Source organism: Cupressus sempervirens, chromosome 7, assembly GCF_028749045.1.
Source record: "Cupressus sempervirens isolate cs-2001-9-10 chromosome 7, ASM2874904v1, whole genome shotgun sequence".
NCBI classification, from domain to species: domain Eukaryota; kingdom Viridiplantae; phylum Streptophyta; class Pinopsida; order Cupressales; family Cupressaceae; genus Cupressus; species Cupressus sempervirens.
In genome coordinates this window covers 650,035,577-650,063,105 of record NC_143124.1, presented here as the reverse complement: position 1 = coordinate 650,063,105, position 27,529 = coordinate 650,035,577, and positions in this window count along the sequence as shown.

Genomic DNA, 27,529 nt, shown 5'->3' with positions numbered 1-27,529 from the left:
CTTGAAACATGAATTGAAGATTACCAATCTAAAGTTGAGTTTGAAGAATAATCCTAGCAAAGTTGAATTTGATTTGAAGACTGAAAATTCAAATCTTAGAACCAATCTAGTAAATATGACATCCAAGCTTGAAGCATTGAACGCTGATCATGAAGAACTTCAAAAGTACAACACTATTATGAAAGGTGAATTAACTTAGAGAAAGCTATAGCTTGAAAAGATTTATACTAGAATAGAAAAGCTTGATGAATCAATGTCAATACAAAGACCTACCTATGATAAAAATGGCCTTGGTTATCTATTTAACAAGTTTACAAAGAAACCTAAAAGCATATCAGATCTAAAAGAGAAAGATAAATCCAATGATAAGATTGAATCCAATCAATCTTCTGATAAATCCAAAGAAGTTGGACAAGAGAAGGAATCTGAGAAAATGGATGATCTTAAGCAAATAGAATCTCCTAAGGAAACTAGGTATGTATTTTGAGGTAAGTGTTTTTCATGTAATGAAATAGGTCATATGAAAAGAGATTGTACAAATAAGTCTTTTAATCATGTTACAAACTTTTATTGTTATAATTGTCATGGTATTGGTCATAAAGCAATTGATTGTAAGAAACTTAAATATGATAATGATAAAAGAAATAATAGAATGTCTAGAAACACTAACCCTACAGATAGAAGAAGATCCAATGAAAGGACATCAAGAGAAAGAATACATTATGAAGAAAGAAAATAGATCATGTGTTATAAGTGTAACAACTTTGGAGACATAGCCCATAATAAGCAACTATTCATCAACAAAATCCTAGAAGCAGAACCTTAGTATATCAGTTATGCAACAACTTTGGACATACAACAAAGTATTGCAAAATGGAAAAAAGGAATAATGGAAGGAACTTCATAAATGATAGGAAGAATCATGAAAGAAATTTTGAAAATAGAAGCAATAATGGAAGAAACTTTGGAAATGATAGGAGGAATCATAAAAGTAACTTCAGAACTAAGAAAGACAGTGAAGATCAAACAAATGCAATAAGTGAACTTTGAGAAGAACTTAATGAGGCATTTGTGAAGGTATTAGATATTTTAGAGGAAAATTTAGATGTTGCTAAGACAAGAAAATTGAAGTCAGTAATCGAGTCTGATTCAACCAAGTTGAATTAAGCTAGTTCACATCACCAAAATCCAAAACTTCATTTAGAGATCAAGCTATGAGTAGCGAGGTTGAGAGAAGGCATATCTTGATGAGCTGAGATTTTAGCTAAGCTTTCTTGTAATTTGGAGCTTATCGAAACAAGTTACAAAGGAAATAAGAGTTACTATTATAATAGAGAAAGTTTATTCTGTAACAAAAGATGAAATCTATGTTTCTATAGCAAATTTAATGGAGAAAAGTTTTGTGGAGAATTTTCATGATGAAAGGAAGCTATGGTGAACCTTGGATAGCATTTGAATAACAAACAAAAGATCTTGAGCAGATATTTGATTTCATAATGAAATCAAAAACTTTTTTGATTTGGTGAATTACGCAATTAATGCAAGTTCTAGTTGAATAAATAGAGTACAAAATTGATTATTTCTACATTGTGATCATCTCAAAAGCTTAGAGCACCCAGAAGCAATTTGGAAAAAGTAATTTCGAGCAAAACTTTACTCTGAAAAAGGTATTTTTTTATCATTTTCTGCACATAAATTCTTTGATAAATTTATATTCGATGTAATCATGGACATGTTAGTTGTTTAGAATGTTGATAATATTGAGAGACACAAATTAAAGGTTGTTCCTATGAAATCCCTTGAGGAAAACCCTAATTCAACTTTATCAACAACTTCAAACAATGTAGTTTTCCTCAAAGACATAGGAGGCTACTTGTGTAGTAAGTTTGAAACTATTGGAAGTGAGTTTATTAATAAAGATATGGAAATTGTTTTTCAATCATGATATGACTATTAAGCCCAGATATGAGCATTTGAAGGATTTAGACTCAGTTAGATATCACTTTTACTCCAAACTTGACATTAAAGAGTGGATTTAGATCACATTGAGTAGAATTCATAATGGAAAGATTTGGATGGGAGAAAATATAGTTGACATCTTTGCCGACCTTATTCATGAGGTCACTAGTCTTAGAAAATAGAGAAATGTACCTATTGGTGAGAAACTAGTTAAGAAAAGGTTAGAAGTTATACTAAAGCAGCTTATAATGGTAAAGCAATGGTGATCAACACTATTAGACAACATGGTGTGAGATTCTTGAGCAGAATCATTGTATATTCTATTTGTGCAAGTTCTAAGAGTGATGAGTTGTTAGCAAGCTTTATTCATGCAACCTATAAGATTTGTATTGAGAAGGAGAAAGTAAATTTAAGTGAGATTCTAAGAGTACAACTCCTTGAGAATTTGGAGAAGATTAAAAGAACTAAGAATGGTGTATTCAGATTCCAGTCTCTAATTAATCATATTTTCTTTCATGCACTTAAGAGATTTTCATTTTTTATCAGTTACTGATATTATGAGCAGTGAAAGATGCACTATGGACAAGATAATAGATGTGTGCAGAAGGCATCCTATAGAAAAAATCTTAGATAGTGAAAATTTGATTATGAGTACATTTTAGAATGAGATGAAACATGGATTTAGAATTGCCCTTGCAATTGCTGATAGATTTAAGAATGATATATGTTTTATGGTGGATACAATCCTAACTTATATTGAAGTAGTAGAACCTCGAGAAACATTTCTTGAGCCCCTAGGTTATGAGTTAAGTGATGATATAGTTATTGGTTACATTGATTTATTGTTGAAATCAGATATAGATCAAGCATCATACAAATTAGAAACTTATGAGGAGATACCTCGGTTAGTTTACCAGACATCATTAGAGAAAGCATCTCATAAGAAGATTGCAATTGTACTAAAGAAAGCACTATTTGAGGCTGGTATGTCAAAAGAAGAATCAAACGTAGTTAGAAAAACAAGCTTCGAACTAAAACACAATGGTGAACAAGGTGTGATGAATGTGACATCTTTGTTAGTTGGCCAAGAATCCGGTGTATCTATAACAGAAACTCCTACAAAATAGAGCATTCCATATATTGCTATATCAACTGAGTAACCTAGTGAACCTAAGAGGAAGTCTAAAAGGTTAGTAGAGACTCACAAGTCAAAAAGAGTTAAGTAGCAAGCTATTGGACTAGAGAAAAGAAAGAAGACATTGTTGACAATTGAAGACTCTAGTGATGATGAAGAAGAAGAGGAACAAGAAGACAAACAGCTAGAGAAAGTTATTGTTTCCAAGCAACTAGTACATAAAACAAGGCAATCATGGAAACCAAAGATAGAGAAGATTAACACAACCATTTTTAATGAAGGGAACTTTGTGTAGATGAATAAGTTCTATGATTTGTATAGTAATATTGAGAAAGAATAGATTGATATCTCTACTATGAGATATATGATTCTTAATAACTTGAAACTTGAAGACATTAAAGGTTTTGTCAATCAAAAAGTCTATAATAGACTTATAGCAAAGAAGGCACCAGTTTGGGAAGAAGATATGGAACTTCAGAAATCAATGATAAGAACTATGTGTAAGACTAAAGATGAAGAAGAAGTAAAGAAATTAATGGAACGCTATCTATGGAACAAAATGAGGCCAATTCTATTTATGGATGGTGATAAGAATGTGATAAGAAGTGAAACTGTTGCAACTATCAATAAAATGATGATTGAGGTAGAAGCAACTCCTACCACTATAGAGAAAACTTTGGAAGTATCAGTAAGTGGCAATACTATGTAAATTGATCAAACTAATGTCATAGTTAACATTGATGATAATCCTTTCATAAGTTTTGATCAACTTGGGCCCCATTTCGAAGATATTTAGGATCGGTTGAGATTGATTGAAGAAGATAGCTAGAGGAAGAGAAGAGATAGCTAGAGGAAGAGAAGAAGAAGATTGAAGAAGCCAAGATGAAATTTCTTAGAAAGAAGAAGAAAAGAGGAGAGAAAAGGAAAAAGAGAAGAAGTTGGAAGAAGAAAAGAAAGAAAAAGAAAGGAAAGAAAGAGAGGAGAAGGAATGAGAAGAGAGAAAATCTAAGAAGACAACAAAGAAGAAACAAAAGGAAGATGAGATGAAAGCATCTAGCTCATCCACTCCTATATCTCTTGCTAACATTACAAGTGATGATGACAATCAATCAAACTTGATCTCATCATTTGACAAAATTGTTTGAGAAGAACAGAAAAATCAAGAGTCTATAGAGAGCATTAATGGAGGTGACTGACATATTGCACATCACCCTAACAACCAAACACACAGAAGAAAACCATGAACAAAGAGCTCAAGAAGCTGTAAAATCATTTGACAATAAGTTTAGAAATTTGTTGAACATTGTTGAGTCTAAGGCTTGAATTTCACATGATGCTAGTCTTTTTAGCACTATCTATCAAAACATTCAGAATGATTTCCTGAGTCTTGATACTTGTATCAAGGAACTCTGAAGATGTCAATAAGTTGGTAAGGTACTGTATATCAAATGTACTTTATCTTATAAGTTTACCAAGGATTTGGATAGTAAGATTCAAGGGAACCCAAGTGAGCTGGAATCTCTATCTAATGAGATACAACAAGCCTCTTGCAGTGTTGATGAATTGGAAGGACAAGTTGCCGATGTTCACACAGACATTAGGAAACTACAACTTGAAAAAGAAAATTTTGAGAATACTATTAGAATTTAGAGAATCTATTGCTCTGAAGATATCAACCATTGAGAGAGTTGAAAGATTGTCTCAAAGTGAAGGATACTTATGCCAATTTCACCTACTCTAACCTTAATGCAGTTGAGATTACATCATATGCCTTATGTGCAATACTCGCTATTGTCGAAGTAGCAAAAGACATGTAGGAGAAAGGTATGAATAGTTTGAAGGAAAATTTTGATGATTGTATGAAGATAATAACAACTTGAGGCAGGAGACAAAATTTTTGACAGCGTTTGAAAGTTTTTTGACAACAGACAAACAACACTTTTTTGACAGTTTTTGACTTTCCAACCTTTGTCATTGATGTCAAAGGGGGAGAAGTTATAGAAGAAAATTGATTAATAAGTTATGTATGTAGTAATTATATCAAAAGGGGGAGAAATTGAGCATTTTTAATATCAAGTACATGTAATGTAATCGATGTTAAGTACTACAAGTTTTGTTAAGTTTTGTCACTTAGCCAATTTTCCTTACTTTGTTGCCATCAGTGCCAGAGGGGGAGATTTTTGACAATTGGCTATATGTAGTGATGTAATTTTTGTCATTAATGGCAACACATGATGTACATACTTATAGTAAACCTTAGAAATAAAGATACTTAGGTTTTGGTACTCATAAAATTGTCTAAGTATGAAACTGGTTTACAATAGTGTATTTTTTTGATCTATAACTAGTTTATATGATGTTATCTGTGAGAGTGAGGTCAGATGGAGACAATATACATGTTGGTAATGATGTGTATAACCTCAAACATCAATATAGATAGTATGAGATAATGATAATTAAGATGTACAGGACATAGGGCCGACATCCTAGATATTTACTCTATGTTGGAAAAGTATCTTGTGGTCTTACCTGACCTAGTAGAAATTTTTCAAAAGGCATGGTAGTTATACAAAGGATATCTTGCAAGATTGAGTGTTTGTTTTTAATGTGCAAAGTGATATGCAAATTTTTTGTGAAGCGATATATGCGAATTTTTTGAGAACCTGATTTTGTGATTTGAGATCGAGCTGAGGTCAGAGATTCGCCAAGAAGGTACAACATCTATACATCTATATTTGAGGAATTTAAAGTTCAATTACTTTTTTGGGTAGTGAGTTCTTCTTGTATCCATTGTAATACAACTCCTAATAGGGATTCAAAGTCTCCTAACATGGACTCCTAACATGATCCATCCTCTAACAAAGACCATATATATCAGTATATCTTTGTGGGCATCATTCCCACCAGGATTTCCCTAGTTAATGAAATATGGTGTTATGAGTTCTCTTTATGCATGGTTATTATTATTGTTCAACATTACTTGTTTACTTTCTTATGCACGGTTCAAAGTAAAAAATAATTTCCAATTGATGACAAAAGTTTGTAGAATATTGATTCACCCCCCTCTTAGTATTCCCTATTTCTAACATGACCATCTAGGAGGCATATTTAACCAATAAAATATGAAGATCATATCATGGAGCACAAGAGGATTAAACAATCCTCACAAGCAATATGTTTTGAGAAACTTGGTGTGTGATTACAAACCTTGACATAGTGATGTCTCAAGAAATAAAAATGTCAAAAGAAAAAGTTAAAAAATTTTAAAATCTTTAAAATTTGTGTAGTGGAAGGAAGTGACTCAGAAGGAGTTTCTGGAGGTAATGCCATTTTCTAGAACATCAACCATATTGAAGGTAATCCTATCTTTATTGATAACAACATTATTGCCATTAGGTTTCTTCACATAAGGAATACATTTATTTGGGTTGCTACTAATATTTATGATCCTAATTCTAAGAATGGTAGAAAATATTTTTGGATAGAGTTAAGAATTTTAGATCTTTGTTTCTTCATGAGAAATTATTGGTTATGGGGGATTTAGATACCATGTTGAAGGATCTGCTCCTAGTATTGACAGTAGGCTAGATCTCATTGAATTCGTCAACAACCATAATCTTCTTGATTTAGACCTTCAAGGGTCTCAATTCACTTGGTCTAATAGGAGAGTATGGAAGTATCAAATTCAAGTAAGGTTAGATAGATTTCCCCTCTCTTTGGATTGGATATCCTCTTACTCTTGTAACTTTTTTTCTTTCCCTCACATTGGGTTTGGTCATTCTCCCCTTTCTTTTAATTTTGATCCTTTATCTAGTAAAATTAACCACTCCTTCCATTTTGAAAGGAATTTGGTTAGCTCACCCTAAGAAAGAATCAAGGAATCATGGAATATTCATGTGGAAGGATCTACGATGTATAAGGTGACTAAAAAATTAGGAAAGATAAAAAAAGAGATAAGTAGATGGAACAAAAAGGTTTTTTGGGAATATATTTAAAGAGAAGGCTGAAACTATTGTTTAACTCAAAAACGTCAAAGACCAGATTCAAGAGAAAGGATTCTCTGATAAGTTAATGAAGTCTAAAATTGAGATTTTGGTTAACTATCATGACATCATCTTGAAAGAGGAAATATTTTGGAGGAAAAGATCTAGATCATCGTGGTTAGAAGTTGGTGACATAAATACCAAATAATTTCATATGACAACTCTTAAACATGAGATAACTAATAGGATTAACTCTATTAAGACCTTATCTAGAAAAGTGGAAAAGGATGAAGATATTAAATAAGAGATTGTGGGCTACTTTTCCAACTTGTTGAAGAAGGAAGTGAATGTTAATTCTCTTTATCAATAAAATTTACTTTCCTCCATTTTGAAGGGGATATATGAAAATAATAATAATATGTTTATCGTTAATCCCTCTCAGAAAGAGATCAAAGGGGCTACCTTTTCTTTTGAAGGGGAAAAATCTCTGGGTCCTAATGGTTTCCCCATTTGGTTTTTCCAAAAAAATTTGGCAATTTACCTTGAATAATGTTACTAATGCTAGTAAAATAATTCTTTGGATCCAAATCTTTACAAAAAGAAATCAACTCTACTTTTATAGACTTGGCCCAAAAAATATGGGAGCTGAATCAGTGAATGGGTTCAAACTTATTAGTACTTGTAATTCTCTTTCCAAAATAATTTCTAAGGTTCTTACCTCTAGATTGCAGTCAATTCTTCCTTATATCATTTCTAAATAGAAAAATGGATTTTTCCCTAGTAGACAAATCCTTCACTCTATTATCATTGTCCATGAAAAAATTCACTCTTTCGAAGTTCCAAAAAAGAAGGTTTCATAATGAAGTTAGATCTTTCAAAAGCGTATGAAAGAGTTGATTGGTCTTTCTTATGCAAAGTGCTTAAATATTTTGGGTTCAACAACAAATTTATCAATCTCATTAGGAAAATTATTTTGACATCTTCAACTGTTATTTTGGTGAATGAGGCTTCTTCAAACTTCTTTAACTTACTGGACGTCTCAAATAGGGAGACCCTATTTAGCCTATTCTGTTTTCTACCATGGAAAGATCTTTAAGGAGGCGGATTGGTCAATATGTCCAGGAAGGTAAAATCAAGGGGCTCCATCCTTCATTTAGTCCCAAAACCTATTCTTATAAACATTTTATGGATGGTAGTGTTTTAATAGGGAGCTCTTATATCCATGAAGTTAGAATGTTAAAGGAAGAAATCACTAAGTATATTGAAGCTCCTGGGAAACTTATTATTTGTATCAAAAGTTCCATTTTCTTTATTTATTACTCTTGTTCATAGACAAATGAGAATGTCAAGAGTTCTTGAATGCAAGATTGATTTGCTTCTAGCTACTTATCTTGGGCTTCCTTTGGGTTTGAAAGTGGATGACTCTTTTTGGAACAAGATCATTGATAGGGTTGACTCTAAATTTATTGGTTGGAAAGGAGCCCTCCTTAGTCAAGAAGGAAAGGTTCAACTCCTAAAGGACACTCTTTAGAATTTTCTTATCTATGCCCTTAGTTTGTTTTTATTCTTTCTAAGTATGTCAATATCATTGATTTTTTTTTGGAGATCTTTCTTGTGGTTTAAAGTGGAAGTGAAAAGTCATTTTCCTCTATTTAAATGGGAAAATGTATGTAAGCCTAAACATAAAGGTGGTATTGGTATATGATTGATTAGATTGACTAATAAAGCTCTCATAGAAAAAAAAATTTGGAGGATCTTTGAAGAGGAAAAAGAGTGGAATTCTATTATTAAAAAAAAATATCTTTCTAATTTTGTGAATTTGGAATCTTTCTTAGAATTTGGTATCATCATAAATAATTCACAAATTTGGAATAACATACACAAATTTAAGTCCATTGTGAGGCTAGTTTGTAAGTGGATTTTTGGGAATGGTAATAACATTAAATTCTAGGAAGATACTTGCTTAATGGAAATACTTCTCAAGGAGTATCCTTTTATCTCTCAACAAAAGGATAGATGTATCAAGCTCATTGGAACTGATGTTAGTAGCTACTAGAGGTAAAATAAATGGTATAATTTGAACTTGATCAACATTGACCTTTCTCCTATAAACCTAAATTTCAACATGTAGTTCATAAGACTAGAATTTGAAAAAAAAATGATCTGGAAACTTAACCCTAATGGAAGGTTCATAGTTTCTTTGATGTTCAAATATTTGGCTAATCATTTATGGGATAAAGCTTGGATAAAAAATCTTACCCTTAAAATCATTATGTTCTATTGGTTCTTTCTTCAGACTAAAATATTAACTACTAATTTTTTTGAAAAGAAGGGTTTTGTTATTCTTTACATGTGTTATCCATGTGAATGTGTAGTTGAAAATGTTAACCACCTTTTGCCAAAGTGTTCTTACATGCAAGAGATATTGACTAATTTTTTCACTAAATTGAATCTTCACTGGGTAATGCCAAACTTAATTCAAGATTTCTTTGAAAAATGGAAAATCCCTATACATCATAAGGGAATTGATAGTCTTTGGAAATGCATAGCTCCTCACTCGATTTGGAAGGTGTGGAAAGAACACAACAACAGGATATTCTAAAACCAGAGAAAGCAACTGAGATTGATTTATGAAAGGATTATTTCTAATATTAATGAGAATGTGTAGTTGGTTGAGGTGAAGATAAATAATTAGAACAATGATAAAATGAACAATCTTAACAGGTGGGAGATCACTAAAATAAAGAGAGATTAACAAAGAAAAAGAGACAACTTGGCTTGGACCTCTCCTCCTTAGAATTGGGTAAAAGCTGACTTTGACTGCATTGCGAAGGGAAATCCAGGCAAAGCTAGTTGTAGAGGGATTGTTAGAATGAAGTGAGAAATTGTATCTCTACAATTGTGGCCCCTCTAGGCATCCAAAATTGCCATGTTGTGGAAGCCATGGTCACATTATGCACTATTCAAATTGTGAAAAGGGCAGGTTGAAAAAGTTCTAGATGATTGGTGATTCCAGAATGTTGTAAATTGCCTAAAAGGTGCTTATGAGGTGGTGCAAGAAATTAAACATATCATTGATAACATTAAGGTAGTGGCACAAAGCTTTAGTAACTTTCACATCTCATACGACTTTAGAGAAACCAATTTGGATGTCGATAAACTAGCCAACACTGATACCTTTAGTAATGAAACAAACACTTGGTATGGTACTCTCAACATGGGTGGTGAATTAATCAATACTTTCAATGACAAAAAGATAAACCTCTAAGAAGGGATTATCATTAATTTTGATGGAAATGAAAATTTACTGTAATATGATGACTATTAGTACTAACACGATCAAAAAAATCTCCCAGTGTGTTTTGGTGTTATTTACCTTACTTTTTTGGTTCATATTTCTATGAAATTGAATTCCTCTATTACCATTACTAGTAAGCATAGTATCCTTGAGAAGATGAGTGGAGATTTTAACTATGTGAAGTCAAGATCTTGCCAGTAGAAGAAGAAGAAGCAAGTTTTGATTATTCTTGTTATTTTTAAGAGGATCGATTATAGATGTAATAGCATTACCGTTATGTTTGGTATGTGTGTTCCAAGTGCAGTGATTTCCCTTTATATCATGGATGAGATATAGATATACATGTACCTTCATGGGACATGTCCATTTGCTAATATTACATACAGACACATATCACACATATATATAACTTCAATTTAGTCTCACGAGTTTATCCAATTGAAGCTACCAAAAATTAACAATCCCTCTTAGCTAGGGAGGATAAACACATACATTTTACCATTAGTAATATAAAAAATTACAAAATTCTAAGGATATCTTTGATCAGAAGATAGCCAGTATTTTGATATCACATTTGATATCATGAGTATTGGTATCCAAAATATCAATATATGATATTCACCACATACTAAGTAATGACCTGCAAAATATCAACACATGATATTCACCATGTACTCAATAAGGTAATGATCTACACAATATCAACATTTGACATTCACCATTTTGATATCACATAAGTATTGGCCTCTAGAAAATCAACATAGGATATTCACCAAATAATCTTTGAGTAATAGCCTCCAGTATGTTGAGATGCAATATATTCACCCAAGTATTGTGAGTAATGACCTCCTAAACATCAAATCATATGATTTTCACCAAGTACTCTTTGTAATGGTATCTAGAACATCAATTTGCATAACATTCACCATGTAATCAAAAAAATGTTTATAAGGTATGTGCATCAACATTCTCATAATGCATACCATATAAACATCCACCATGCAAAGTATAATCTATCATGATTTGCATAGACATCATAAGATATCTATCACAGTAGAAAATTAAGCTATTATAATATCATCACCTTTCCATAACTTCTGGAAATAAAAGTAAAGATCATTTGGAAGTCATCACTTCCCCATAATGTACACAAGATGGTAGGCCCATAAAAATCACATAGTCATGAGGTATATTCATGAATCACAATCCTCTTGACTGCTACAATTTATTGATCACTAGAGAACCAATATCAACATGATTTATTCCCTCTCAATCAATATGATTGAGATCATCAAAGGTTGACTAAATCATATCCTGTATATTCTCCCTTTCTTTCAAGGTTTCCTCTAATGAAATATTAGGCTTCCTCTAAATCTCAATCTCCTGAACTCCTCATCCAAATTTATCTTTGGAGAAGTGCTAGACTCCCACTGATTCTGATATCAATCTCTCTTTTCTTGTCATAACATTCTTGGAGGAAACAATCAAGGAAAATGCTCGTATAGAAATACAAGGGAGAGATTACCGTGATTAAATAAATAAAATAATCAAGGATAATAAATTCTCATTTGCACATCAATATCCTTTTATTTGATCTTTTTTCCATTGGACATTAATCAGAGAATGATCCCGAATATTTCAATATAATAAATATCTAATTTAAGTATATACATTGAACATATATACATATATTCCATTTTCTATAGATATACTTTAATCGATATTTTCAACATATTATTGTTTTCCTAGGGGATCAATATAATATTTTCCTAGCTACAACTAAGGATATATGCATTGTCATCCATATACCCTTATAACCTTCATAATTGATGTCATTGTTCATAATGAATAGCTTTGTTGACATACATTTTTCATAATACTATAATCAAAAGTAAAATAAAAATTCATTCACTCTAAATACGAAATAATAATAATCACTACCATATAATCTACAAACCTTACTTGCATGTCTTAAGAATATGTTCATCAAGAAAATTAGTATTGATCGATTTCCAAAACTTGATCATTTTTGTTCCCTTTTCCTTTACACCCAACATATCTAACTAATATTCAAAACATTGTTGAGGCTTTCACTATCGCGCTTGTGATTTTAGCGAGCTCATACAAACATGGTAAGAAAATTGGTATTTTATTTGTCTGACTTCTTTACTATCTACAATTTGAAGCTACCCTCCAAAAGAGTAATATGAGATAAAATATCAACTCTATGATTATAGTCTTGACAATTATTTCATCTATGTTTATCATTTCCAATATTTTTATTGCAACACTTATGCTGATCCCAAGGATTCATTCCTACTCTGATACCATGTTATTTTTCTGACGATTGATTGCAAATGTAATAGCATTGCCATTATGTTTGGTATATGTGTTCCAAGTTCAGGGATTTCCCTTTATATTGTGTATGAAATATGATAGACATGTCCCTTAATGGGACATGTCTATTCACTAATATTTGATTAATATAATAGCTTATTATTTAACTACACACACACATATATCACATATATAATATATATAACTTCAGTTTAGTCTCATGAGTTTATCCAACTGAAGCTACCAAACATTAACAATTCTTCAGAAAGGCAGTCTATCAAATCTCCTTGAGTAGTTTAAAGGAGCCGATGAAGAAAATACTCAAATTTTTTTTGATAGCTAGAACAATGGGAAAGTTATTATGCACAACCAAAAGGTGAAGCTCTATGTGGACTTGATAGCAAGTGACTTGTATGCCAAATGTGGGTAATAATTTTTACAAAGACATTAAGTATGCTATTTTTAGAAAAGAAAGATATAAAGAGTTAGATTGGTAGAGAAAAATGTCATTTAAATTATTTTTTTACCCAGATCAAGAAAATATGGAGGATTGTGTTCAAAGCCATCATGGGATATATTACTTTAGATGGTAGATTCAAAAAGGCTTAAAATTTTCACTTTGTTTTCTTAAATCATTTTAGACATGAAAAAAAAATTTGTTTCCTTATTACTTGCATAGTTCTCTAGTTAACAATTTGACAAAGAATTATAAAATACCTTCGAACCCTATTTTTCATTAGGGTTTAATAAAGCTCATTTTGAAATAATGTGACAAGAATAAGGCGAGGAAGATCATGGGTCTGAAAGACCAGGCTAGCTAAAGAGATTGAAACTCTTCAAAATAAGTGTAAACATGATCAAGATGAGAGAAAGGATGTAGAGAAAGTTGAAAATGACAAAGATGAGACAGAGGAATCCTCAGATGACTCATCTTCGAAGTTAGAAATAAAAACTCATAAAAATAGAAAAGCTAAGAAGTTCAAAGTTAATGAAAGTTCAAATAATGACAAAAGTTGTGACAGTGATGAGCTAGAAAGTTCAGAAGAGGAGGGGTAATCTCATGAAAGGGGAAATGATAAAGAAGAAAAAAATGAGGAAGAGAAGGAACAAGAGGAAGAGGAGGAAGCTAAGGAAGAGAATGAAGCCATGGAAGAAGGAAAGTGGTAAAAGATGATGATGACGACATAAATTAGGAGGATAATACCTATACAAAAAGTAATCAAGATGAGATGATTGTATCTATTCTACATGAAATAGGTGAAAATAGGACAATCGAGGAAACTGGTGGCAAAGAGATTATCAAGAAAGATAATTGCAATTTGATTCAATGCAGTAGAGGTGAGGGCATTAACCCTTTAAATGTGAAGGATCCCTCGACTCACCTCAATTTTTGGAAGGAGAAGCCTAATTTTGTTCAAAATAATTTTATAGGGGAAAAAGTTAATAATGACACTACTATTAATAGAGATAGTGAAGAGTTCAATGTTAGCTAGGAAAGCCCCATGAATATCCTTCACACTATCAAAGCAAGGTATACTTACTCTTTTAAGTTTGATAAATGGATCGTTGAGGAGATCAAGAAGCTCAATGATGGCTTGTAGGAACTTTGCAGGAAGGCTAAAGACCTCCAGAAGGGAAATAATAGTAAGCTTTTTGTCAATATGGTCAATAGTGGCTTCAATGCTATAATGAAGGTCTGCATGCATCAAATGAATGAAAGAATGGACACAATGAAACTTTGCTGAGGAACATTCTTCTTCACATTCATTAAGGTCTAAAGGCTTCTAGAACTAACCTCAAAGGTCTACATGATTCTCTTGAGACCCAAACAGAGAAATAAATTATCAATGTTGAAAAGGAAGAGGTTACTTATACAACCTTTAACATTGGCCTTAGTATCAAAATCTGCGCTAGCATGAGGAAGAAGACCAACTCTCAAAGAAAGGAAAAGCTTGAGGAGTAAACTATTATCATTGGATCAATGTAGAGGCTTGAGAATTTAGAGACTAAAAATCTCCTCATGGAATTGGTTTAGCTGGTTCTTCTTGGTCTTGTTTTGCTAGTCTTTCTTGATTCTTCATTTGTTTTAGCTTTTTGTTTATATTGTTTTGTGTTTTGGTGTTCCTAGTCTATGTTACTTGCTCTTGGGATAATTGTTGTATTTGGTGAAATGATTCAAAATCTGATGAAGGGCCACACCACCCTACCAACTGATAACCAAGAATGCAACAATATGGAGACAAAGAGATGACAAAATGCTTCCCAAGCAATTTTATTATACTTGAAAATTCCTTACAATATTTTCCCAAATAAGAGAACTCCAAATTCTTACAATATGAGAGAGAGCTTCCTCACTAAGGGCTTCCAACTAACTTTCACACCAAGAGCTTCTACAAGAAGAGCTTACACTTCCTAAACTTTCACACCTTGAAGCCTTCACACCCTCTAGCTTTCACACCTTGAAACTTTCACACCTTCTAGCTTGATTAGAAATGCTCACATGTCTTGCTTAAATAGGCACTTACCACCCAATGCATGATTTATCCACAACCTTCTAGAATTCCACCTACACAATATCCACAACCTTCTAGGATTCCACTTACACAATATTCACAACCTTCTAGAATTCCACCTACCCAATTAGAGAATTACATTTCCTTTATGGATCACAACAAATATTAAATGCATGATTTAAGGAAATTTTTTGCAAACTTTTAAGATGCCACCTACACACTTCGAAAAATGGAATGACAATTATTTTTATTTTATTTTTCTATTATGCCACCTATGCACCTCGAAAATAGAATTTCCTTTTTTTTCTTTTCTCCTTTTTCCCCTTTTTTATTTTTTTATTATCTCTCCTCTATTTTTCATCACTTTCTCTCTCCTCCACAAATTTTCTTTTTAAAAAAAAATTAGTTTCAACATGCCCCCTTTATTTCAGATGTAAGATGCTCCTGCATCAGACTCCCCTAGTAGATAGAAAAGTGTGTCCCACACTTTGACCCCAAAAAGAAAGATCTACAACCATCTTCATCTTCAACAAAGGTTTCCACCTCAACAAGGACAAGAAAACCAACATGTAAATCTTCCACATCTGCATCACTCTGTCAAATGCTAGAATCTCAAACATCCAATCATCATGCTCACTCCCAGGAATAAACTGAACACAATCCTTCGTCAACAAACCCTCGTCCACATCAACAACTAGTGAATCCATACCAGCAACAACAGACTCCATATCAACAACAATATGTAACTCCTCAGCAACATATGCCAAACTCTCAACACCAATAGTCTCATTGCTCACAACAAGATGCTCTGCAACATACAAGTCACCACCAACAACAACCGAATCATCCATGACTGAGTGCTCTACAATATCCATGTTAAACTCAACCAATTGATCATGAAAACCAATCTCCGTCCTAGCATCAACAAGGTTAGGAATATCCTCAGCAACAACCTCTAGTTGCTCTGTAGGTTCTGTATCAGGCTCCACAAACTAATCAACAAAATCAACTTCTTCCACCTCAACCTTGCGATGCCATCTTCTCTCACGAACAAGTCTCTTAACTGGCCAAACAACTCTCTTCTGGATCGGTAGACTCTAGCTCCACAAATGTTTACGAAATTCTTTCCTCACCTCATCCTTAACTTGATTAGCCAAGCTAGCTTCAAGTCGAGCAGTCATCTCAGAAAACCTCCTCTCCACTATATCATGGAGTTTTGCAATCATCTCAGGGTCCAATCCTCTTGGAGCCATCTTCCAAGATCTTCGTAAACCCTCTACAACAAATCCTTCCCACACTCCTTGTGACAACCTCGAATTGTTTGCAAGTTAGATTGCAACCTGCCACCTCGCATGAACAATCGAGAACCACATCAAAAGTCTAGGACCATAGATCTACAATCCACAAGCTCTCTACAATCATGCCTCAACAAGACCAGTCTTCTATCTTCGCATCCATCGATCCATCTGTAAGCCCTCTGTAATTGCAAGTTAGAACCACGATCTGCCACCTCGCAACTAAAAGATCTAGGACTCTAGAAAGAAAATCCACCACTAGATCAAGATCAACTCAAATCTACTTCTTCACCCAAGTCTTGGTGCAAACTACCTCAACTTCAGCGATCTATCTACACACTCAGGAACTCCTGCTCTGATAAACTTTGCCCAACCAAGGTCTTAGTACAAACTACCTCATACTTCGGCAATCTGCTTGTACACTCAAGAACTCCCTCTCTGATACCACTTGATGAAGAGCCACACCACCCTTCCAACTCATAACTAAGAATGCAACAATATGGAGACAAAGAGATGACAAAATGCTTCCCAAGAAATTTTATTATACTTGAAAAATCGTCACAATATTTCCCCAAATAAGAGAACTCCATATTCTTACAATATGAGAGAGAGCTTCCTCACTAAAGGCTTCCAACTAACTTGCACACCAAGAGCTTCTACAAGAAGAACTTACATTTCTCGAACTTTCACACCTTGAAGCCTTCACACCTTCTAGCTTGATTAGAAATGCTCATATGCCTTGCTTAAATAGGCACTTACCGCCCAATGCATGATTTATCCACAACCTACACAATATCCACAACCTTCTAGGATTCCACCTACACAATATCCACAACCTTCTAGGATTCCACTTACACAATATCCACAACCTTCTAGAATTCCACCTATCCAATTAGAGAATTGCATTTCCTTTATGGATCACAACAAATATTAAATGCATGATTTAAGAAAATTTTCTACGAACTTCTAAGATGCCACCTACACACTTCGAAAAATGGAATGACAACTATTTTTATTTTTATTTTTATTATGCCACCTATGCACCTCGAAAATAGAAATTCCTTTTTTTTTCTTTTCTCCTTTTTCCCCTTTTTAAATTTTTGTATTATTTCTCCTATAATTTTTGTCACTTTCTCTCTCCACAATTTGTTTTTGTTTTTTGTTTTTTTTTTAAATTTTACTTTCAACATGCCCCCTTTATTTCAAATGCACAATGCTCCTACATCAAAATCTATCTTTGAAGAGATTGTAGAAGGTTTTGGGGCCCCTTCAAAACCTAATTTTACCATTAGTTGAAACAATAAGAGGAATGCACACGTACTTTATTGCAATATTGAGAGAAGATAATATTAATATTATCTTAGGAAAGAGAATATTTTGCTCACCTTTTATGATGCAATTGTATTGGCCTACAATTCATTGGTGGAATAAGGTACCACTAAAATAAGCTAACCCCTTAATTATTTTCCTTGATATATTGGTCAGTTTGTAGTTCTTTTGATTAAAAATAGCATCAATGTTCTTACTATAGAGATGTTATAAACTTAGAAGACTCACGAAAATTTTTGGGAAAGCTTGTGGCTTCAAAATTCTACTCCATATTCACAACTCATTAGTCAAGGAAGTAGGTAACTTCCATCTTGCACTTCACTTGATTTTGAATTACTTGAAGAACTCTCCCTACACTATAGGCTACTTTTGCCAACACAATAATAGAACTTGGTTTGATAACTCAAGCAAAAACTTTAACAATCTAGAATCTATTTGTTTCCCATAATCTTAATAGTCTCACAATACGGATTGTCTATTCATAACGAATTTCAATATTTCATACCACTTTTGCAAACAAATACTCTCTTTCTTTTTGTATTAAAACAACCTAAAACAAGGGGGTTGGCTATGTAGAACAAAACAATGGATAAACCATTCATATCAAATAACGACAAAGTAAGCTACCAACACATTTACAACCCCATCCCTTAATATTAAAAACATAGTTCCCTAAAACTTGTACAACCAAAACAAGTTCTTAGCTAAAATACTAGCAAAATTACTAACCAACAAAGTATTATTCATTTGAACAAACATATACCAACTATAACCACTTAAAGGAAACCTATTACAACTACTTAATAATTTATTTAAAGTTCATAAGGGCCATCATCAGCTAGTCCAAAGACTAACCAGTTCGAATAATCCAAGAGAACCAAGGTATGAAAGTTAAAACAAAAAACAACAAAGGTTTAAACTTTACCCTTCTCCTCTTCTTTTTTTGCCAACAAGACTTTGGCCCAATCATCAGTTAGGAAACTATAAAGTTTCTTTGAGTCCTCCATGTCGAGATCCTCATCTTCTTCCTCTTGGTGAAGCAACTGGAGCATGGTAGTCATCACATGAGTCACTTTGGAAACAAAATTGGACAATGTCTTGAAGCTATCATCTAGGGAAATGATCTAGACCTTGAGAACTTCAATCTCCTATTTGGTATCTCCCACCATCCCACTCAGGTCCTAGAACCAACACATTTCCCTTTAGGTATCACCATCTCATGGACCTGCAACACATTAGGGTTAGTAGAAACCATATCTTTTTCATCTTTGTCCTTACAAGGTAGGTGGTAGTCTTTGGGGAGGTATCTTTAATAGTACGGTTAGGGGGATGGGTAGTGGAGGTGAAGTTGAAGGTATTCATGGTGAAACTAGCACACACATGTGTAGAGTTACAACTTACCTCCTTCATCTTTTTGTCTTTACTCACCTTCGAGTCTAAGGTCTCCAAAGCATTGTCACTGTTCTCCTTACCAACATAATTAGTCCTAACTCCCTTCTCCTTTCTTCTTGACTTCTTCTTCTCACTGGCTCCCAACCCTGGGCCATCCTCAACAGTACCCACCTACCCATTAGCTTCTTCTTATTTTTTTCCTTGCATGAGTATTGGCTAGTCTACCCGACCTCATATGAGCACCATCATTCTCCTCTTCAAAGTCAACCAAATCAATTGCAACAGAGTGCTTTATTTTAGGATTTTTAGCAATAGCATGGGACCCATCCAATTTTTTTTGTTGTTTTTTGGAATTTCTAGAGGGAGTAGAAGATGAGGACGATAGAGGAGTGGGGGTCTCAAAGAAACCCACACTCCCATTTCTGGGTGGGTTCTAAGGGCCTTGGTTATTGACTAAAGCAATTTTTGGAGGTGGACAAAGATCAACATGAAAACTTTAGAGATGAAGGATGAGACCTTGGTGGAGGATGGAATAATTTTTACCCTTCTTCCTTCTATCCCTAACTTCCATCACCATGGCTTCCAAACCAGGTAGGAGGAAAAAAGGAATATAAATCTCATCATGGTGCCTAAAATAATTTTAAAGAGGAAAATGGTAAAAAATGCACACACACCAAATTTTCCCTCCAAAGTAAGATATTTTATTATCACAAGACATACTTCACCCCTAGGCTTAGGAAGATCCTCATGGCTAAATCCGCCACCAAACTTCATAGGTTCTTTGTCCACCTTAAAAATTATTTTGAGGCTCATCTCATAAACTTTAGTGACCTTCTGCTATTGACTTCTCTCCATAGGTAACCTTATAGCCATAGAAATAATTTCCTCATTCACTTGGAAGGAGATACCATTAATCATGGCCCTCTTGTCCATCCAAGGGTTAACAAATTGACCATAATAGTTGACATCATGTCCCCCATAGATTCCATAAATGAAACCAAGCCTCCTTCTTTCAATATCATAAGTACAAGGCTTTCTACATAGTCCTCAATTTAGATGGTTCAATCCTAACCATGTCCCCACCCATTTCAGACCTCCGACTAGAATGTTCTAACAACTCCAAATTGAAGATTTTAGTTTAAAATTTTGTAATTAAACTCAAAGTGGTGGAGAATTTTTTGTCCCATCTTCGATGGGGTAATATACGAGTACAACCTTTCCAACAATCAATCATACTATTAATTTACCTTTCAAAAATGTGCTCTTTAGTCGAAGCCAGGGAGTGTAAAGGTAATAAATATAATCATTTGATCTTCTTCTAACATAATCTTTAATAACCCTTTCCATAATCTTCCCATTAATTTCCACAGTGACTATGAAACAAAAGTTCCAAGTCACATTTAAAATATTTAGCTGAACCTTTGTTTCCATCATTTGATTTAAATTTAAATGCAAAGCAATATCCTGCCTAAAAGTGAGCACCGCTACAAATGTCCAATAATGAAACATCACATGGCAATTATCCATCACATCCTTTGTAAGTTAATTCATTTCCTTTCCATGAGGGCTTGAACTTTTTTTGGTAAAGAGGTCATCTACCTCCAATACCTTATTCCTTGGATTCACATCCCAAAGCTAGCCAAAGAGTCTGCCACAATGTTCACCTCCTTGTAGATGTGATGTAAGATATAATTATATGTGCTAGTCAGAAAGGACCATATGTCCCCAATGATGCTAGAGATGGACCAACATGGTTTCATATTTCCTTTAACAATCTCCACAGTTATTTGAGTCACCCTCAATGCATAGATGTTTCCTCCCTAGACTAACATCAAATCTTAACCCCTAGCATAATGTTATGACTTCCACCACATTGTTGGAAGAGCTACCAAAATTTCCTACAAAGGCCACCAACTGGTGTCTATCTAAGTCTCCAACGACTCCACCAATAGTACAACAATATCTTGTCGCCCCATTAAAATTTAACTTCAACATTGGTTGGGGAGGAGGTGAACATCTAGTATTCCTTCTTACAATAGCAATAAGAGTATTGTAAACCTTGAATTCCTCCGAAGGGTTCTAGTTTAGAGCCACCTTCTAGTCACTAATGACAGGGGGTTGGGGGGTCCTCCATTTGTTTCATTCAATATTTTCCTTTAAGATTTTGAAAATGATATTGATAACCACTTCTACCAAGCACTCCTCCTTAATAATTGGTTGTTCCTTTCTTTCCATAAATAATAAATTTTTGTAGATCATTCATGAGGACCCACTCTAAAGGTAACTTTTAGAATATTCTAGACCAAGTCTCCTTTTCAAAGGGACATACGAGAAAGATATGAAGAATACTTCCTCCTAAGTTTTACAAAGATAACACCTATTAGGGATCTGGAGACCTTTTTTCTTCAAATTTTCAAAGGTTAGAATGTTCCCATGGATAGTTGTCCACTAGAAGAAATTGATTTTAGGGATCAACACTCTACCAATACTATGGTACTTGGTCATTTTTTGAAAAGAATGAGGTAAGCAAATTTAACTGTGAATTTTTTAGTTGTTTTTATATCCCATATGATTTTGTCTTCTTGTGGGAATTGTCTTATTCTATTAGTCTCCAAGATTTTCATAAGTTTAGTAGTCAAGGATCTGAGATTACCAAACATCCTGTCTTCCTATATCTTTTTCCATTTTTTGTCTTTAGTTATATAGTCACTAACTCTTTCCCCGTAGTTCAACTTAAGAAAATCTTTCAATTGGAAAAACTTACCCATAGCCAATGGCTTCCCTCCAAGCCAATTGTCCTCCCAAAATCTAACTCTATTCCCTCTTCCAACCAGCCATCAAAGCCCCTCCTGAAGGAGGTTTTTATTTTTTAATTATATTGTTCAACGACCAATCATTATCCAATAGGAAATAAACAAAGGGAGTGTTATTGAGATACTTGGCCTTCATTATATCTTTCCAATCAGATTGGTTTAGTGTTCGATGTTAACTGATTTTGGTTATTAGAACTTTGTTAAGATCAAAAATCTTCTTGACTCTCAACCCTCCTTCATCCTTTGGTTTACACATAGTATCCATGTTCACCCAACTCATTATGTTTCTTTCTTCATTGCCAGACCAAAGAGAAATTATCTTTTCTTTAAGGTTGTTCACCATGCCACAAGAGATCTTAAACAAGGAGAGGAAGTACACAGGTATTCCCTGAAGAGAAGTAGCCAACAAGTGGAGTTTACTTGCACTGCTTAAGACCTTTCCCTTTCATCCCGCAAGTTTTTTCTGCATTCTCTCCTAAATATTGTTCCAAAGTTGATTAGAAACTTTATTCACTCATACAATAACAATAACAAGAAAAAAATCTATGCTCCCGCTTGGCACTGCTATTCTATTCGACACTTTGTACTTTGGCCATGCCTGATCTTGTCCTTGGTCAGGAATCTTGTCTTAGTTAGTAATCGAATTCGTTTGCCTTTGGATGAAGATATCACCAATGACATTGCTCTCATAGTTGAAGACTTCTCTTGGAGGGCTGTTATCTTCAAATTTTGTGGATTTTGGCCTTCACTACAGGCTCTTCATGCTTGGATTTCTAAGCACTAGGACCCTTTGATTTATGAACCTATCTGAATTTTCTCTATGGCTATGGTTTTTTCATCATAAAATTTGATGCTGTTGATGACAGGAGGGCTATTTTATGTAGCCTCTTCAACTGGAAGGATTGTTACCCTCTACTGACCAAACCATGGGCATTAGGGATTCAATCCTGCAATGAAATATTTTCTCATATGCCTCTTTGGTTTACTCCCTAATCTTCCCTTTCAGTTATGGCTGGATTCAGTTCTTGAAGCTGTGGGAGATGCCATTGGTGACTTCCAAATGGTGGACTCCAAATCTTTTGATATCTTGCATACTACTTATGCTTGCATCCTTGTGGTAGTGAATACGTCAAAGGGACTACTTGAGAAGATCAAACTTGAGGTCCCTAATGGTTCTTGGATTTAGACTCTAGACTATGAAGAAATTCCTTTATGTTGTATGGTCTACTCTGGGACTGGTCATATTGTTGCTCGCTACCCTGCGAAAATTAGGAAATCAAAGAAAAGACCTTCTTGGTGTTTTGGGGCTTTGGTTCAGCATTACTCCATCCTTAAATATGTTGCTTTTAAGGATGCCCCCTATCTGTGGTTGTTGAGGATGCCAGTAACCCTGCATTGGCTTGACCATTTCTTGATCTTTTGATGGATATGGTTGCAGTGATTTCCCCTCCCTTTGTGGCTTGAGTTTCGTTGGACATGGTTTCAGATGTGATCTTACCTATTTCTCCAGTTGGGTCAGATGGTGAAGCTTTGGTGTGGGAGAAGGAGGCTTCTTTGGTGGAGGAATGTTGGACAAAGGTTAAAGGTAAAATATACAAACATTTCCAATAGTCCTCAGACTGTCTTCTTAGATCTCACTCTTTTGGGAGTAGGAGGTCTTAACTGTTTTGAGATGTATTTGGTGGCAAAAATGTACTGTGATATTTGTAGGGCCACCTTGGTAACCCTTTTTTGGTTGGTGGCCTATTTCTCCTTTTGTCTATGGTATGTTTTGTTCGAGCTCCATTGAAAATCTTTTGTGTAAAGGGTTTCGAGAACCCTTCAGAACCTGTTTTCCTTAATCAAAAACTTTATTCACACATACTCTCTTGTTAATATCTAAGTGCTACACAATATTTAATTGCCATACAACCTTTAGAATCGACCAATGATATTTAAGGGGCTCCTAAAGTTTTAAGACTCAAACAAAAAATATGAGTAGTGATTATAGTGCAGGAACCCTTTTAAAAATAAAAATAAAAATAAAGGTTATTGCCTCATTAATTCTTTGTACTTGGCCCACAACTTAGCATTAAAACTATTAAAATATTTCATTGAGCCTACCAAACAATACCAACGTCATCCTTGATATATTAGGCCCACATTAACTCACCACTCACGGTAATAACATTTTTACAAATAAATCCTCGACAACATTACTCTTCAAACCATAGACTATATGAAATATTACATATATCTCTTGATGATTTCCTAGAATTTCTCTACATTCCATGCAAATGCATTAGTTATATTTGACAACAACAATACTTCACTCAATATGAAACTTAGTTTTCTTCTTTTTGCATTCCTAATGTCAAAGATTTGTTTCTCAGGACAAGTACTCTTTCCAATTGTGATAGTTTAGTGCATAATTATAACCTGCTAATCATGCATTCTCCAATTAATGGCATTTCTATTCGTAGCTCTGTTGATTTTTGTTGCTGCATGTATTGGTAGATATAAGAAATTATACAAACTCAATCCATTAGTTTCACAATCTGTCATTCTCGTCTTCTTCGCATTTGTTTCAATTCTAGTCTTGCATGGTAATATTTGTAGTCTCTACAAACATTTGTCAAAAGCTTCAAAGGAAGTCCCAACATGACAATTGTTCATTTTCCATAGTGACTCTATACTGAAAACAAAAATTTTCATGGGTGGTGCATTTTCTGTTGGCAGAGTTGATATAACCAATGGTGTGATGATTGGCAATGTTAGTAATGACATGGTACACGTTTGATTACATGATGATCAATTATTGTGTTATCACTGATGTCAACTTTTGACCTAGTGTTCCTCGTATGTTGCCAAGCACAATTATGATGAATAGAATGTTGCAATGAGGATAAATGTTTGTGATAGTCAATAGAAAACTGGGAATGTCCCTTGAAGTGCATATGGTGATCGCTATTCCTAAACAAAAGAGTAAGTAGATTGGTGAATTCTACTAAAACACTTAGTAACAAATGAAATGTGATTTGATTTTTTTATCAAACCCATCTTGAATGGAGTGAAGCGATCACAGGATGATGTAAAGAAGTCAATGAAGTTGATGTGGTTACGATGGAAACTTATTATCATTACATGCAAATCAGTTCCACTAAGGAAAGATGATTAATGAAGTAGTGATGAACGACTGATGAAGCAATGAAAGGTTTGATGAACATTTCAAAATAAATGAGTTCTTGAGTAACAATCAATTAGTTAATGATTGGCAGTCGGTGACAAGGTTGTCATGACTTTGGATGAGTTAGTGACATGGATGAACACATGGAGGTGATGATCTAACATCACATTGACAGAGAACAACAATTGGAGAAGATTCTAGGGGAAGCAAGTGGTTGGTCAAAGCGTGTTTCTCCTCTAGCACATAATTCTATGAATTATTTGGTGCGATCATATAAAAATGTTGTAAAACACAAGATATTATTGTATGGTGGTTGGATCTAAGTAGTATATTTTAATTTCATATTAGTAACACATTTAGGGTTTGATTAAGGCAATGGAATTGGAAAACCAGTATATACATGTGAAGGATGAATGATTTGTGTTATTAATTGTGGTCAAGCAAGTCTAGTGAAGAATTGCAAGGTGTGATCCAATGAGGAAGAAGTTATGACTGTTGAGAAGTGAGTTTGAGCTTTAGTGGATTTGATTATGTAGAGGTAGTGTTGTTACACATCATTTTTGTTGTTGTTCCTTAACAATTATGACACTCAAAATCCTTAATTGGGTGGATGCTAAGAGGTCCTTGTTGTAAATCCTTTAATAGGGTGATACTTTAGCTATTGTTAAAAGCCCACATTTGTAACAAGGTAAAGCTCCTAATAAGGCTAGAGGTAAATCCCCTAAAGGGTAACACCTAGTAGTGTCTTTGTAACTCCTAATAGGGTGTACTTCATAAGAGTACACAATTTGTGGATACTAATTTCCACCGTGGTTTTGATCCAAGTTGGGTTTCCAAAATCTATGTTAAATGTGTGGATGTTTCCTTGTGATGGATGCTTTTATTTTATGCTATTAAGTTGTTTAGTAGCTAATGTTACTTTTCTTTATTTTCTTCTGCTACTGTAGATGAGGGTGCCCCAAATGAATGTTGCAATATTTCTTTTGTTGATGGATCAAAGGTCAAATCAAATGTTATGGGCCCTAGTTCTTATGCTTCCTCTGCTTAGAACGATATGTCAGCTATTGTGGATCCTTTTGTTTAGCCTACCGTGATTAGTGCTAGGTCTACAGGTTTCATCGGGCCCTCTTTTGTCCAAACAATAATTGTTGGTGGGGGTGTGGATGTTCCTGCTAGAAGAGAAGATTCAAAACCCTTCCTTCATTTCCTTCTCTTTTGGATGTTCTTGATGAAGACAGTGTTTCAGATATTGAGCATCGAACTGAGGTTCTCTATGGATGTTATATGTCGATTTAAGGGCTTCTGGAAAATGCTCCGTGAGCTCCATGCTTGGATAACTAAGCATTGGACATACATTTATGACTATGTACAAATCTACCCCTTGGTGAATGATTTCTTTATAGAAAGATTTGATAACCTTGAGGACAAAAGGATTGTTCTTTGTGACCATTTTTATACTTGGGAGAACCATTTTCCCCTGATGATCAAGCCTTGGCATCAAGATTTCATTCTTTCTTCTGAAGTATTTTGTAAGATGCCTATTTATGTTTGCCTCTGAAATCTTCCCCTACACATTTGAATAGACTATGTTCTTGAATAAGTGGGTGAAACCTTAGGAGATTTTTTTAATGTAGATTATGCCTCTTCTTATCTATTTCACTCAACATATGCTCAGATTCTTGTTGATATTGATGCTTCCAAAGGTTTTTCGGTGAAGATAAACTTTGTTCACCAAAGGGTTCTTGGATTCAAACCCTTGATTGTGATGGAATTCGGTTTAGATGTCAAAGTTGCTTCAAAACTGGTCACTTGGCAGCAAAGTGTGATATTGTCAGAGCTAAATCTAAGATGTTCTCTTTGGTGGAAGGGAGCACTATACAGATACTAATAACAACTTCCAAGAGGAGGCGATTCATTCATCTGGGGGAGGGATTCCTACTGTTGATTCTAAGTTGGAAAAAGCGGTGATTACTAATAAGAGTTGTTCAAAAGAGATGGTGAATGTCCCTTTTGGCTCCGATCATCAAGTTGTTATAGCACCTAGGTTTGTTGTTGTGGATTTGCTTGATAATGTTGGTTTAGTCCAACATGTTGTGGTTGAGGCAATAGTTAATGAAACAACTTGGGATAAAACTAATCAGGCTATTGTTGGCCCTGGTTTTGTGGTTGGTGGTGTTTCACTCTCGAGATCCCAACCTTGTGTTGGATCTCAGGAGTCTCTTTCTTGGCAGAAAAAAAGCTACTATAGTTGAGGAGGGATGGATCCTAATTATTGGAAACCATTCAAAGAAGTCTCCTCCTCAACTTGA